General features: G+C 47.7%; 1 protein-coding gene across 5 annotated transcripts in view; it reads right to left on the bottom strand.

Moving 5' to 3' along the window:
- CARHSP1 (calcium regulated heat stable protein 1) overlaps positions 1-13148 on the bottom strand; it is a 41324-nt gene extending 28176 nt beyond the window's left edge. The window contains exon 1 of one of the 5 annotated variants that reach the window (XM_026096436.2): positions 12900-13148. The gene's annotated coding sequence lies outside the window, so the exon portion shown is untranslated. Of the gene's footprint in view, positions 1-9737; positions 9759-10870; positions 11041-11302; positions 11407-12899 lie in introns of those variants that run through there. The other 4 variants (XM_026096438.2, XM_064520419.1, XM_064520418.1 and 1 more) reach the window with 4 other exon arrangements.
- Positions 13149-13702: the final 554 nt, after the last annotated feature.

Here is a 13702-nt window from a genome sequence, read left to right as displayed (position 1 = left end):
TGTTAATAAATTTCAAAGTCAATTGCTGTTCTTAAAATAGTTGATAAGTTAAAAGAGCAAGCTTGTTGAGAAAACACAGGAATCCTGCTCCCCTTCTGAACAACAGTGGTATTTCACACTAACTTGTGGTCAGTCAACTACCAGTTGTGTAAACATTAAACAATTAGAGCACAAAAAGAAAGAACGATATTAGAAGTTCAGAAAATGGCACAAAAGACTTTTAAAAGTTCAATGTGCAAGAGAAAAGCATGATCAAATGCATCAAGTTCGGAACAGGAGCATGGAATAGCTGTTCTACATCTCACGCCAGATCAGACAATGCTTTGCAATATGACTCTGAGTCGCACCTCTGTGTCCTCATTTCCCCAGCTCTAAAGCTGAGATAACAGCCTCTTCACAGTGGTGGTGTGAGGCCTAGCAGGTGTCTGTGTAGATCTTTGGATGCAAAAACCTGAAGGTGCCTATGTGGTTCAAAAGGCTGATGATACTCAACCTTGCTTCCATCCTCAAATCAGGATTCAGGTCTCATTACCATCCAGGCGCATGATCCAGAATGGAATGAGACTGAAAACAAGTCTTCTTGGAAACCAACTTAATAGCTGGATGTAAGCTCCCTTGCTTTCCTCTGCCAGTGGGCATCTGTGCTATCCCTCCTCAGCCAGCTTCCTGGCTGCAGCAAGAACTTGTTACTTCTGAGCCCTTTCCAGTTGCTGCGTCAGTACCTGCGGCTCTGGAGGCTGGCGTCCTTGCCCAGCAGCAGCAAGTGAAACTCAGCACACCCGCCAGGAACCGGACGTGTTTGTCCCACGCCAGAAAACCTCATGTGAGAAGTCCCATTCAGATTCTTCTTTGGGTGAAAAGAAGAGACAGTAGATCTTCAAGCTCTGAATTAGCAAACACTGTTCGCAAGCAAAAGGTATACTTACGCTCCATTACGGTGTAAGTGCTTAATCGAGATTATTACAAGAATAATGCCTAGTTCTTCACACTCAAGCCGAAACTGTCTTAGCTCGTTTCACTAAACTCTACAGGACAAGCACTACATAAACTACACATTCCAAAAATCTGGGTTTTTTTTCTTTAAACATACATAACCAAACTACTTGCCAAACCGAAAACATTGCCATTTACCTTCTATCTAGTCAGAACTCCACTCAAACCAGGCTTGATAATACAACTAATACTAGTGAGTTGCTTCCTTAAATATATTTGCCTGGTTTACTGTATTGACAAACAAGTAGTCCCTATATGGTGTAATCAAACTCCGCGATTGCACTAGCTAGTAATATAGTCAACGTGACACAACCATAACTCACAACCTCTAAAACTGCTCGAGGGACAGTAGTCATTTCAATGAACACCTTACAGCTTTCGGAAAGTACAGGTTATACAAATCCTCTGACACATCCCCTCGGCTGGCAGTCTGGAAAGCACCACTGTTAGTACTATTTACATTTCTAGAGAACATTCTCTATAGTCTCAAAAAGGGCTTACAATTCTAATAGTCCAGAAAGTCTGCTATAGGTAACGTATCACACGTGTTTGGCTAGTGAGCACACAGACGCATGGAGAGTTTGATTGCTTTTACTAATTACAATGTGTACAAAAACTAGACTTTCTTGCTCAGCACATCTACTCTCTGCATTCAGAGCCAGTTAAATGACAAAACACATTGCATTGTGTTTTACTGCTAGCAAACTGCAACGCCAGCAGAGCCACTGGTGTGAGGCTGAATTCCATGTCTATTTATACGTCAAAAAAAGCATTTGCTAAGTCCTAACTTCGAGACTGATGGTTCCAATCATGTGCTGGATACGTATGGAAAAGAATGGACCTGTCTAGAATCACACATGCTACTATTTATGGCTATTGTGTTAATGTCCCAAAGCCAACATACATCAAAGCAAGAGAACAGGCAACGTAAGGTTTCTAGAGAAGGTAAAATCAACTGATGTAGTTGAAGAAAGCAGGTGAGTCTTTGAGCAACTAACTCCTTCAGGTATGAAGTTAAAAATGCGTACAAAAATACACATTTAATAACAAATCGTACCAGGCACTGCATTACAACAATCACTGTCCCCAAAAGTTGCATCTGCTTAGATTACAAACCCAAGAGGGAACGGAGAAGGCACACAAGCAGAGCGAACAGTGCAGGTGGCAGCGGTAGGGAATGCCTTTCTGAAACATCACCTTTGATCCAAGTCACCCGTTTCACCCTGTGCTAACAGCCACACAAGAGCTTCACCCTTCTCCAGATCCATTCACTGGGCGAAGATCAGGAGTCTCCCACATGCGTGTAGCCACACACTAGCTGAGTAACGAGCCCACAGGGCTGCTGCGCCCAATCGGACAGAAAGGGCCAAGAAAATGGCCAAACTAGGAAAACTGCACACGTCAGGTAGGCTTGTAAACAGCCTGCAGAGCGCCGGGCCGAGGCACTGACTACCGGATGAGGCCGTTTAGGGTCACTTGCCAGCAGGCCTAACAGGTTACAGAAGACAGGTCCCCCCACCCCTGCCCCCGCTGGAAGCACGGGCAGGTTGGCCAGCAAGCAGGGAGGCGCCGACAGCAGGCTGGCAGCCTTGACACAGAGGGCTGCGATCCAGAAAAGAGCTGAACTCCTCGTCTGCCAAGTAAAGCGAGACAGCGAGGCCGAGACAACTCGGCGGGCCCAGCGGGGCGCTGCCCACAGCTCACCCGCAGGAACCGCTGACGATGGAGGCGTCCTGAGTATTCTCTCACACGGGGCTCCAGGGAGATGTCTGCATACGTCCGCGACCCGCACACGCGATCCTGTGAGCAGGAACGGACAGTCTTCCCTGCAGCGAGCAGGCAGGAGCGACACTTCTAGCTTGTCCCCGGAAGCAGGGGGTTGCGGGCGCTCCTTTCCACAGTAGCCTCACCGACCAAGTACTGGTGCACCGCTTGTCCCTTCTCTGAGCAGTAAATGGAAAATGCTTAAAGAGCCTGTACAGAAGGGATATGAACCCAGAACAGAACAGCATCCAAAAGATGTTCAAGATCAGTCAGAGACATTGTAACAGTGCCTTTGCTATTCTTGGCTAGACCAGTGTTTTGCATGGAACCTACTGCAACTCGTGTCTGAGAAACCTTAGGTAAGACTGCATGTCTGCTCGCCTCAAGAGCAAACTGTAGATCCAGAACGAGCCACGTCACGGCACTGGGAAATTGGGCGTGTGCAAGTCTGGTGGGTTACCCCGGTCTCGGTGGCCAAGAGATCCTTGGCTGCCTGGCTCCCTGCCCATGGGGTGACGGAGAGAGTTCATCCTCAGGCTGGCTGCCAAGGAGGCCAAGGGAAGAGGCACTACTGCAGCCCATGCACACAATTTTAAGAACAAATTTGACTAGAATCCTGAAACCCAATTAAAGTGAGTGTCCAGCAAAAACTGCTCTCTCTCCACCGGGCTGTAATAAATGCTACGATAGCTCTGTACTACCTTTGCTTCTTGTTTTACTTCGAGAGGATTTTCAGGAGAGGTATGGTGACATTGAAAGCCAGAGGGACGGAAGGGTGGGAAAGGTCAGTGTGTGAAAAACTGCGAAGCAGCAGATGACGGTATGACGACACCAGTGACCCTGGGCCTCTGCTGGAACTGCCTGTGCAACTGCTCCACCAGACTCAGCCCCTGGCTGAGACCGGCGTGAAGTTTCCTTCCCAAAGTCCCTGCAGCTCTGGGTAGGAGTCACGGCACCTCATCCTCTGTCTCAGAGGGGCTTCTTGCCAAATTTTAGCACAAGGAAAAAACAAAAAACAAACAAAAAAGCACACAAAAGACAGAAGATAAAACAAAGGTTCTAGAGGGTAAATTTTAAGTATCTATGAGGGTAGTTTTCAGAACCCTGCCAGAGTCTGCGGGATAAGGGAAAGAGGCCACTCTGCATGGAAACAAAGTGCATGTTCCTTCAGAAACTGAAACCTCCTTAAGGATCACTTTTCAGACACACTTTCCCTAATGCAGTACAGCATTCAGTGCATTCAGATATCACTCTGCCCCTTACTGTAAAAAGCATTTTATGCTTTTTTTCTTTCTAAGTCATCTTCCTACCACTCTCCATCATGAAGAGGTCTTATGGAAAGACTATGCACTTATTTCATAATCCCTGTTGTTAGATTTGCTCCAAATATCAGAGGAAACAAAGTCACAACCTACAAGGCAGAACAAATTTTACCTTTCCTGGCTGCTATCAGCAGGGCTTTTTGGCTGGATACGTCATTACACTGTATAGACAGGCACTGCCATGCCCGGCTTGGCAAAAAAAGGTTGTAATCAATCTTGTGGTTTACTTTAATCACGTAACTGATGTAACCGAAAACGTGCAACCCCCTTTTACCAGCCTCTTGAAATCACATCACCAAAAGCAAGCCACCAAACAGTAACCACGAAGAAGGCAGGAGCTCATAAAACAATATCGTCCCTATTGCTAGAGAGCCTTGGCCAACTTGACTGGCTGCGTGGTGTAAAGAAACTAAACATTAAACGAGTACTAACATTAAAAAAAATTCCTCCTCAACTGGAAAGTCAAGAATTTATGTTTGTTTCCCGGCTACAGACTACTTTTGGCTGGACAGCCTTTGATACAGCAAACGGCAAAGAATTCGCAAGCTTGGAAAGAGCAACACTCCTGGAAAGGTTGTAAGATACAGAGTCGCACATTAAAGGAGGCAGTGTGACTTCCAAAGACACAGAGCTTCTGCTAAGCAACACGTGCCTCCCACCTACTCTGCCCAAAACAAGCACCCAGAAGGCAAGTGAGCATCGGAGACGCTAGGCCAGTTATAAACCTCCATGTTCCAGCTGTGAGTCCTTATCCCAACAGCCCCTTTGCCACCGCCGTATCTGGGCAAACGGCTGCTGCCTTCTGGGTGCAAAGGTTCACACTCTGATCCTCTGAAACGTTTTTAATTTTTTACTTTTAGTCATCAAAAAGCTCCAGCTGTAACAGGCAGCTGTGTCTCCACAGTGCCTGGCAGCCTGCTCTCCGCCGCGACGTGCGGGACTCAACGCAGCTCGGCCAGACAGCGACCCGCTGCCGCGGCCCCACTCCGCGGCACGGCGTGGGAGCGCCTGTCATCACGCTGCCCACGCTGCACCAGTGCTGCGCGAAACGTGCCGCATCAGCGCTCCAACCCAATTTTGCTTCCCGCTGCAGTTAACGCGGCAGTGCCCAGGTTTTATCGGCCCACGAGCTCCAACTGTAAATAGCCCCCACACATATTTTTTTTCCTTCTTGGGATCAGCCTTAACTCCCTGTCACTTCAGACAACGCCAGAGGCCATAAGCTGCCCATGAGGCACAGCGATGGATCAGTGGCTTAATATTCAGAGAAAATATTTGGTCAAGGCTCACTGTTTTCCGCTGTCCAGCACAAGGCACCGTGTAATCAGATAGGCACAGAGCCATCAGGGTAAAGACCAGGGCCGTGTACCGCAGCACATGGAGGCCTCTGCACTCTTCCAGAAGACTGTAAACAGAGCCCTCCGAGGCAGCGCTGCTCTCCGTGGAAAGCCACCCAGGGCTTTCACTGCAGGGTTATTTCGTTTTCTCATGGCTTTTATCCCTTCACTATCTGACCACCTTTCAAAGTGATGCTGCAGCTCAGCACCCAAGCGCATCTTCCCAGATCAGCTGCTAGGGGAAACATGCATTCACAGAACAGAATTACTACCCAAACAGCCTGAGACGAACGAAATCCACATTTACTATCCTTGAAATACCCTAGTATTTAAACACCCTGTGAGACCTTCACTATATCACAAAGTTCTCCCCACAGAAATGCAGAATTCAGAGCAAAAGTTAGATTAACCTAAGAATCCCAACATTCACACAATGGATAGTATGTCAAAAATTTAATGTAATTTCCCTTTGACTACTATTTAGTTTTCAAATTGTATTAATAATGGAGCACTCTCCTTATGTTAGTGTCATTATCCCTAAGATACTCAATCATTATTTAAAATGGATTTCTTCAGTTATATCATTATTTATCTGTATTTTAAATCATCCCAATGGGAAAAGAATGGAAAATAAAAGGCAATTACAAAACTAGCAAAACTCTGCAATCAGAGAAAAAGACTGCTGCATCAGAGGAACCATTCAACTGAAATGGGATGGGATTTTCTAGGCTGTTTGAACCCTGTCCACTAGAGTGAGGTCAGCTTCCACGAGCCGAATCCACACCTCATTTACCAGTAAGCCCTACAGCCAAATCAGAGAAGATGCAACTGGACTTACATGGTATTTTATGGCTTCCTGGGGGGAGAGAAGGGAGAGCAAACAACAGAAGCAAAATTTTAATGCATTCCACATGTCCCACACATGGCAAAAATGAAAGCAAAATAAGTGTCTTTCTACACTGTGAAGAGACAAAGAAAGTATCAATTCGGTTCCTATTCTCTCCCAACATACCTTACAGCTGACATTAAAGTGGAGATGGCGGTCTGAGAAGCCGCGCCTGTGATCAAATGGATTCCCCATCTCTACAACCTGTTCTGTTCCTTAATGCCTTTTTTAGCCAGCTGAGGGGAAAAAAAAAAAAAAAAAAAAAAGTTTTCCTCTAAAGTGATCTGGCTTGTGCTTGTTCACAAAACTCTTGCTCCACAGTGAAAGGCAGCTGTTTGCTCTCAGACGGGCGACTGTACAAGGAGAAGCAATATCACAACAGAGAGAGCTCAACACAGTTTTATGAAGCATCATCTTTTTAGCCGCATCTGAGCTAAAGAGCCTGGGCAAAACAGGCAGACTGTTTACTGACTCATTTAGTCAACTCCTGCTGGCAGGGGTTATATCAGACAAGATATAACCACATGCATGTTATGAAAAATGAAAAGAGGCACCAAGAGAAAAATTCCAAAGCCACTGCCTAGCTAACAGAGGCTGGCTTAGAGGAACAAAATTACAGCTCTGACAGAGAAGGAAGCAGTCCAGGCCTACTACTGCTTCACCCAGGCTCTGAATTATCCACTGCAGCCCTCGAGAGACAACCCTGACAGGCAGTAATAAACAGCAATGAACAAAGAGCAGTTTAGGAAGCAGAGGAAATTAAGATTACTGATCTGTCCAGGGGGCTGCCTTGGACATGATGAAAAGACAATATTAGACTGAGATATAAAGAAGCAAAACAACTGTTTCTACCCTGCTCTGGAAGAGCAGAGAAAGCAGTCAGTCAGATGAATGCTTTCTGCTTTCCATTTTATCTGCACTGTGCTGGGGGGTAAGTCACGCAAACTCAAATCACCACTCTCCGCCTTTCCTTTCGCTGTGCAGTGTTTCATCTGTTTCACTTTGTTTTGTTCTCTGCAACAACCTGTTGAGACAAGCACGATATCTGAGTTTTGTTTTTCAAAATTGTTGTGCAAAAAATACATGGCATTTCGTTCCTTTTTTCGTACTGAAAGATGGTCAACTTTCTGCCGTCCAGCTAATCTCTCCGTTATCAACAGCCACCTGTGGATTAACATGAGAAAGGGAAGTGATCAACATTCACACTGGCTGGCTCCCCTCCCCCGGGTGCAAGAGGAAGTTGATAGGTTTTACGCTTTTCAAATTCAATTTCTCTCCTTACTGTCTGGCAGGAATCTTCCAGACGAGTGGCAGATTAATCATCAACTCTTGTCGCTAACATTCGGAGTATTCATCGATGTAGATGAATAGAAAGGCTACAATGTCATTAAGCTTTGCCAATGATGATCCTCAATACTATTCCTCCCTGTTTTGACCCGTTTCTATCACTTCCCCACTGAGTCTATTCCATCAGCATTGATCCAGAAATGGTTCCTGATAAATTAAGACTTAAACATAGAAGAAGAGGTGAAAGAAGTCAATAACAATTTTCATCCTGACGCTATCCCAGCCATGACTAGTTGCTCCTTTCTTCGTCTTGTTCTCCCAAACACATGTACTGCTGTACCCTCACCTTCGCACACACACATAATCACGCTTTAATGGTAACTCCACCACCATAGTTCAGTCCTTTTCATCTCCCCTTTGAACTTACACCCTCTAGCTCTTCCAGTACTAATACACGCCTGATTCCTCTTCCCCCCAGCCTATCTACACCTCCCTTGCGGCCATGCTCGCAAATCAATGCCATACGCAAATCAATGCCATACGTCAAGGAAGAGCTCAGCAGCCAGCAGCAGGCGCAGGCCCCGCTCACCCGGCGCTTGCCTACTGCTAACAGCCAGCTGCTGCAGTCGGATCCAAACCTAGGGACATCCCCACCTTTCCACAGGACACTGAAGGCCTCGAGTACTTCTCAACTTCACAGCCCATCTACCGTGAAACGGATCTAGGGGGAAAGGCGGCTTTCTTTACTTCTACCACTACTCTATTTAGCACAAAGGAAAAAGAGAGCAACCAAAGGAAAAAGAGAGCAACCCTGGCCACTGCCTATTTGCGCTGTCCCCTACAAACAAATCCCTGACGCCAAAGGCCATTCAAGGAACCACACTTCATGTGGTGCAGTACCAACCCGGCCTGGCAGCTTGGTGTAAACAGACGAGCTGGAGGGGAGAAGGGCGGAGGGGCAGTTAGCAACTTGTATCAAAAAAGGAGGGATTTACTAGTGTTGGACACATTCACATTTATGGTGCATTTAACTCTTCAAGTATATATAAAGATCTGCTTCACCAAAAGCACAACACTAGCTGACCACCAAGAGTCGTACAAGGAGGGAGAAAGACGTCAGCATCACACAGCTTTTTTTTGGCTACTTTCAAATTATTTGTACCCAACCTAAGGATTCCCGTGTATATAAGGTGCTGCTCAAGCTACATCCACCCGTGAGCAGCGCCTCTGGGCAGCGGGAGAGGCCGTGCCCCGGCGTGGGCAGCGCGGGGCTAGTGGGGGCCGCAGGCTGCGCGCCAGCCGGAGCCCCGCAACGCGACGCCCTCCTGCAACGGGCCGCTCGCGGGGCCATGGTTTCGCTTCCTTCCACCCACCGCACGCGGCATGTGAAAACGCACTCACCGGCAGGGAACAGGAGCACCTTCCCGGAGCTCCTTGGTGCACGGATCAATCTGTTTATAAACACACAAAATCCTCATATATGCACACACTAAAAAACTGTTTCTAAGCCTTGCTATGTGTCAGTAAAACCTCTTTAGAACTAACACTGTGTTAGTGTTACAAGATATTTCCACAAATGCAGCTGTAGAAGACTTGCACTTAAACTGATACACAATACTAGCCATCTTACATTATTAATAATCAATAAAAGGAAAAGAAATACGTTTGCCAAACAGAACGGTATAAAAATCAGAAGGTGAAGCTTAAGAATAGTAGTTGCAAAAACCCACTAAGCCTCATAAAAAATAATAATCAGGAGCACCATGTCAAAGCAGCCTTTAAAATCCCTCAGGCTGTCTTAAAGAAATCACAGCCGGCACTCGAGGAGGTTTTGCAAACACTTCTCAGCAGTAGCTCTGTAGTTCCAACAAAAACAACATCAGAAAGGAACCTCAAATTCCCTCCCTAAACTACTTGCAATCCAAATATGAAGGTGCAAATCCGAAGACTAAACTTGGTGACTTCTCCACCAAAGTGAGACATGTGATGTACAGATGTACCACATTAAAAAACAGTACAAGAAGCAGGATTTTTTTCAGAGTTAGTGAACAGAGGTGCTAACTGTAACAGCTAACCGTTCACCTAACACCAACAGACCCTCCACCAAGACCTAGGAAAAAGTTTTGAAGCACCCTTCTAAGCACCCACCGCTGTCAGAAGCTGCTTCTTCCTCGTGGAGGAAGGCTGTTACTCAGCATGCTTTGCCTTTGCTCGTGCTTTAGAAAACAACCTTGAGTGCAATGACGACACATCCCCAGGTCACAAGTGCAAAAGAGCACCCATGAAAAAGACCAGACTTAGTGGCTTAAGTTAAACAGATGCAGTGAAGGGAGAGAAGATCTAAGCATCATTCACCTTGCAGCAGGCACCTCAACCCTCGCTTTTCACCCCCCCGATCCCCCCCCCAAAGAGGTACTTCAAGTTCTTCTGCCCCAACCGAGCAGGCTACCCGTGCTGCCCCCACCGCGCCGGCACAGGGGGAGCGAAAGCGTCCTTCCACGGCGCTGCCCCCAGTTCTGCCGCTCTTTATTCAGGGGGGAAAAAAAAGGGGGAAAGAAAAAGAAGAAGGGGAAAGAAAAAGAAGAAGGGGGGAAAGAAAAAAAAAGGAGGGAAAGAAAAAGAAGGGGAGAAAGAAAAAGAAGGGGAGAAAGAAAAAGAAGAAGGGGAAAGAAAAAGAAGAAGGGGAAAGAAAAAGAAGAAGGGGAAAGAAAAAGAAGAGGGGGGAAAGAAAAAAAGAAGGGGGGAAAGAAAAAAAGAAGGGGGAAAGCAAAAAAGAAGGGGGGAAAGAAAAAGAAGAAGGGGAAAGAAAAAGAAGAAGGGGGAAAGAAAAAGAAGAAGGGGGAAAGAAAAAGAAGAAGGGGAAAGAAAAAGAAGAGGGGGGAAAGAAAAAGAAGAGGGGGGAAAGAAAAAGAAGAGGGGGGAAAGAAAAAAAGAAGGGGGGAAAGAAGAAGGGGGAAAGAAAAAGAAGAAGGGGGGAAAGAAAAAGAAGAAGGGGAAAGAAAAAGAAGAAGGGGAAAGAAAAAGAAGGGGGGAAAGAAAAAGAAGGGGGGAAAGAAAAAGAAGGGGGGAAAGAAAAAGAAGAGGGGAAAGAAAAAGAAGAAGGGGGAAAGAAGAAGGGGGAAAGAAAAAGAAAAAGGGGGAAAGAAAAAGAAGAAGGGGGAAAGAAAAAGAAGAAGGGGGGGGAAAGAAGAATGAAAAGAAGAAAAAAAGAAAAAAAAAAGAAGTAGAAGCGAAGACGACGCCCCAGCCCTCCAGGCGCGGCACGTCCGGCCGCCCCTTACCTCGGGCGCGCCGCGCTCCCCGCCGAGCCCCGCTCCACTCCGCTCCGCTCCGCTCCCGCTCACCTCGGCCGCGCTCGGCTCGGCTCGGCTCGGCTCGGCTGGGCTGGGCCCGCTGCGGGCGGGTGCGGGGCGGCGCTGGCGGGCGGGCGGGCGGGCCGCGCTCTAAGGCGGGGGGGGCCGCGCCGCGCCGCACCTCCCCGCCCCGCCCCGCAGCCGGGCGCCCCTGGGGGGGCCGGGGCCGGCAGCGCGGGGCTGCCCGCCCGGCCCGCCCAGCCCCCCCCTCCACCGCCCGGCACAGCCCCGAGCTGCCGCTGGCCGACGGCCCACGCTCAGCCCTTGTGTCCACAAATAAAGCGACGATACTGAGTTAGAGCTCAAAGGCAGTGAAAAGGGGGTTCAGGAGGATTATAGGGTCAGAGGAGCCGGTCGGACCTCCGAAGGTACGGAGCAGTAATCCTGGCCGACCTCCCCGATCTTTCTGCCGAGACGGAGGAGGAAGTTAGCTGCGGTGCAAGCGGAGGAGAAAGCCCCGTGCGTGCTCTCTAGTAACGTCACTTGCCCATATTCGGCGCCTCCTGCGCCAGCCGGAGCTGCGTAATCCGCCACAGCAGGCCTCGAGTGGAAGCTGCAGCAAGACAAACGATGAGGAAGTAAAGCACGGCGACCAGGCCCCATGCCCAGTGCCGCGGGCTTTGCTAGGCACACAAGCATCGCTGGATGATGCCAGAGCACAGCCATAGCTGTCTCCACGCAGTGTCTGGTCCCCAGAGACCAGTGTCACCCTCAGCTTCGGAGGAAGGGTGATGCTCTTGGCCCTCAGGACATGATTTAAAGCCAGGGGAGGTGCATCTGCGTATGCCAGAGACTGACTGTGATTCCCGTGGGACCTGCCAGTTGCACACGAACGTACCTGTGGTCTCTGGGACTGCTCACCCGTCACCTCACCACCAGAGCCAGACAAAAGCACCATCCAACCTGTCTCCTTGCCATGCTATCTTAAGAGCTAGACTCCTGGAACCAGCGTTATCGGTGCTTTCATCTATGCGCAATTTTCCAGGCTGATGATAAAACACGGTATTTTAAAGCATGGCTTTAAAAAGCATGGTCGCTTAGGCACCGTAGGCTTTCTGGTTCTTTTCTGTTTACAGGTAACAGACAAAGCAGGTCTTAGCATCATTATGGAGGCAACATTATTTATAGGAGATAAAATTATATCTTCTTTTAGCCAACCTTAACCACATAAAAATGAGTAATGTGCAAATTATGCTAAAACTGCCACAAGTAGGTTTCAACAGGACTTTCTTCAAGGGGAAAAATAAACAGAAGTTCCTTAACATAGAGTAGTCGGCATTTGATCCAAGATACAGGATATAAAAGAGGCAGTGCAACATGAGGTAAATCAGCTTTCTATGCCTACCATATGGTTTTCCTCTGAAGTCCCTTATCTCTGCCCACTTCTGTTCCACACAAGACCTTACCTCTTCGTAGCATATATAATAATGAGACTAATGACTTCTCCTCAGAATATGAACCTTATTCCTGGAATTTTGGTGTTTCGCGTCCTGTGGCCAGACTGATTTTTTATAGGGGGAGGAAGACAGAGGGGAAGCAATACATAAATAAGTGATGTTTAGAAAAATTCCCTCAGTCATACGGTCTTGCATTATATAGCTGTGCCTTCCTCAAGTTCAGCACTCATGAGCCCATCTCTCTTTTCCCCCTCTCCCTCCTCTTCCCCATACATGCACAACATATGGGATGAGTCCACAGTCATGAGACTTGTTTCCAAGATTAGATCATGGATTTGGGAGACTCTCACTGGGTGTGTGCATGCGTGCGCGTTGTGCATCCCAGCTGTCACAGCTAGGAAACATGATTTTGGCTGCAGTTGTTTTCACCAGCTGCTGGAGACAAGACACCTTCCCCTGAACTCCAAGCTTTTAACGGATTCAGGATCTCCCTCCCCTTCCCTTTCCCTCCCAGAACGATTAATAACAACCAGTTAATCATCTTCAGCGCACGTTCATACCTCGCTCTCTCTCTCCGTCTCAAGCTTGAGGTGGCCGCGGCAGGCTCCTTTCCCAGGATACAGGCAGGCCTGGGAAGGCTCCCTGGGCAACTGTTTTCAGGATGGGATTGCGAGGCGTGGACTCGCAGTCAGGAGGAGGACATGGGCTTGCCTGGAGCTGCTGGCTTCCCCTGCCGAGAGGACAGGAGAGACCTGTCCCAGGGATGGCACTGGCTGATCCGCTGCTTATCCGAAATGGCTCTGTGCTGTTGCAGGGACCAAGAACTCCCCTCAGCAGTCCTGACAGGGAGAAAACAGGCGGATTTCTTGAGAGCACAGCATCATTATACCACTTTTCATTCATTTCAAGTTTTCAAAGTGCAATTACTTACACAATTTGAGTCGAGGAAATGAGTGTGTAGGGGGGAAATGTATCGACTAATGTGATTCATTATAAAGGTGGGTGAAATATGTCCCTGCGCAGCAGCTAGGATGAGGTGACTTGAACGGGCCTTAAAAGATTAGACTGGTGCTGGCGGGTACTCAACACAAGGTGAATACTGTCCACCACTATTAAAAAGGCATGACTTAGTCCAGGACTACTCCACATACAGGAAACACGATCCTCATTTCTAATTCCTGCTTGCGCATTGAATTTTGAAACTATTTAATCTAAAAGATATGGTTGGCACAAGCACAAAGGGTTTAAGCTGGACATGAATAAACTGTTCCTGGAAATTAGAAGCAGCCTTCTGATGATTACAGCAATCAGATTGTAGAAAAGAATAATAGGAGGAAAAATACCCTTAATTTCTTTAAGATGT

Source organism: Dromaius novaehollandiae, chromosome 14, assembly GCF_036370855.1.
Source record: "Dromaius novaehollandiae isolate bDroNov1 chromosome 14, bDroNov1.hap1, whole genome shotgun sequence".
Classification (NCBI taxonomy): domain Eukaryota; kingdom Metazoa; phylum Chordata; class Aves; order Casuariiformes; family Dromaiidae; genus Dromaius; species Dromaius novaehollandiae.
Note: the sequence above shows the minus strand (reverse complement) of the source record. Positions and strands in the feature narration are given on the sequence as shown.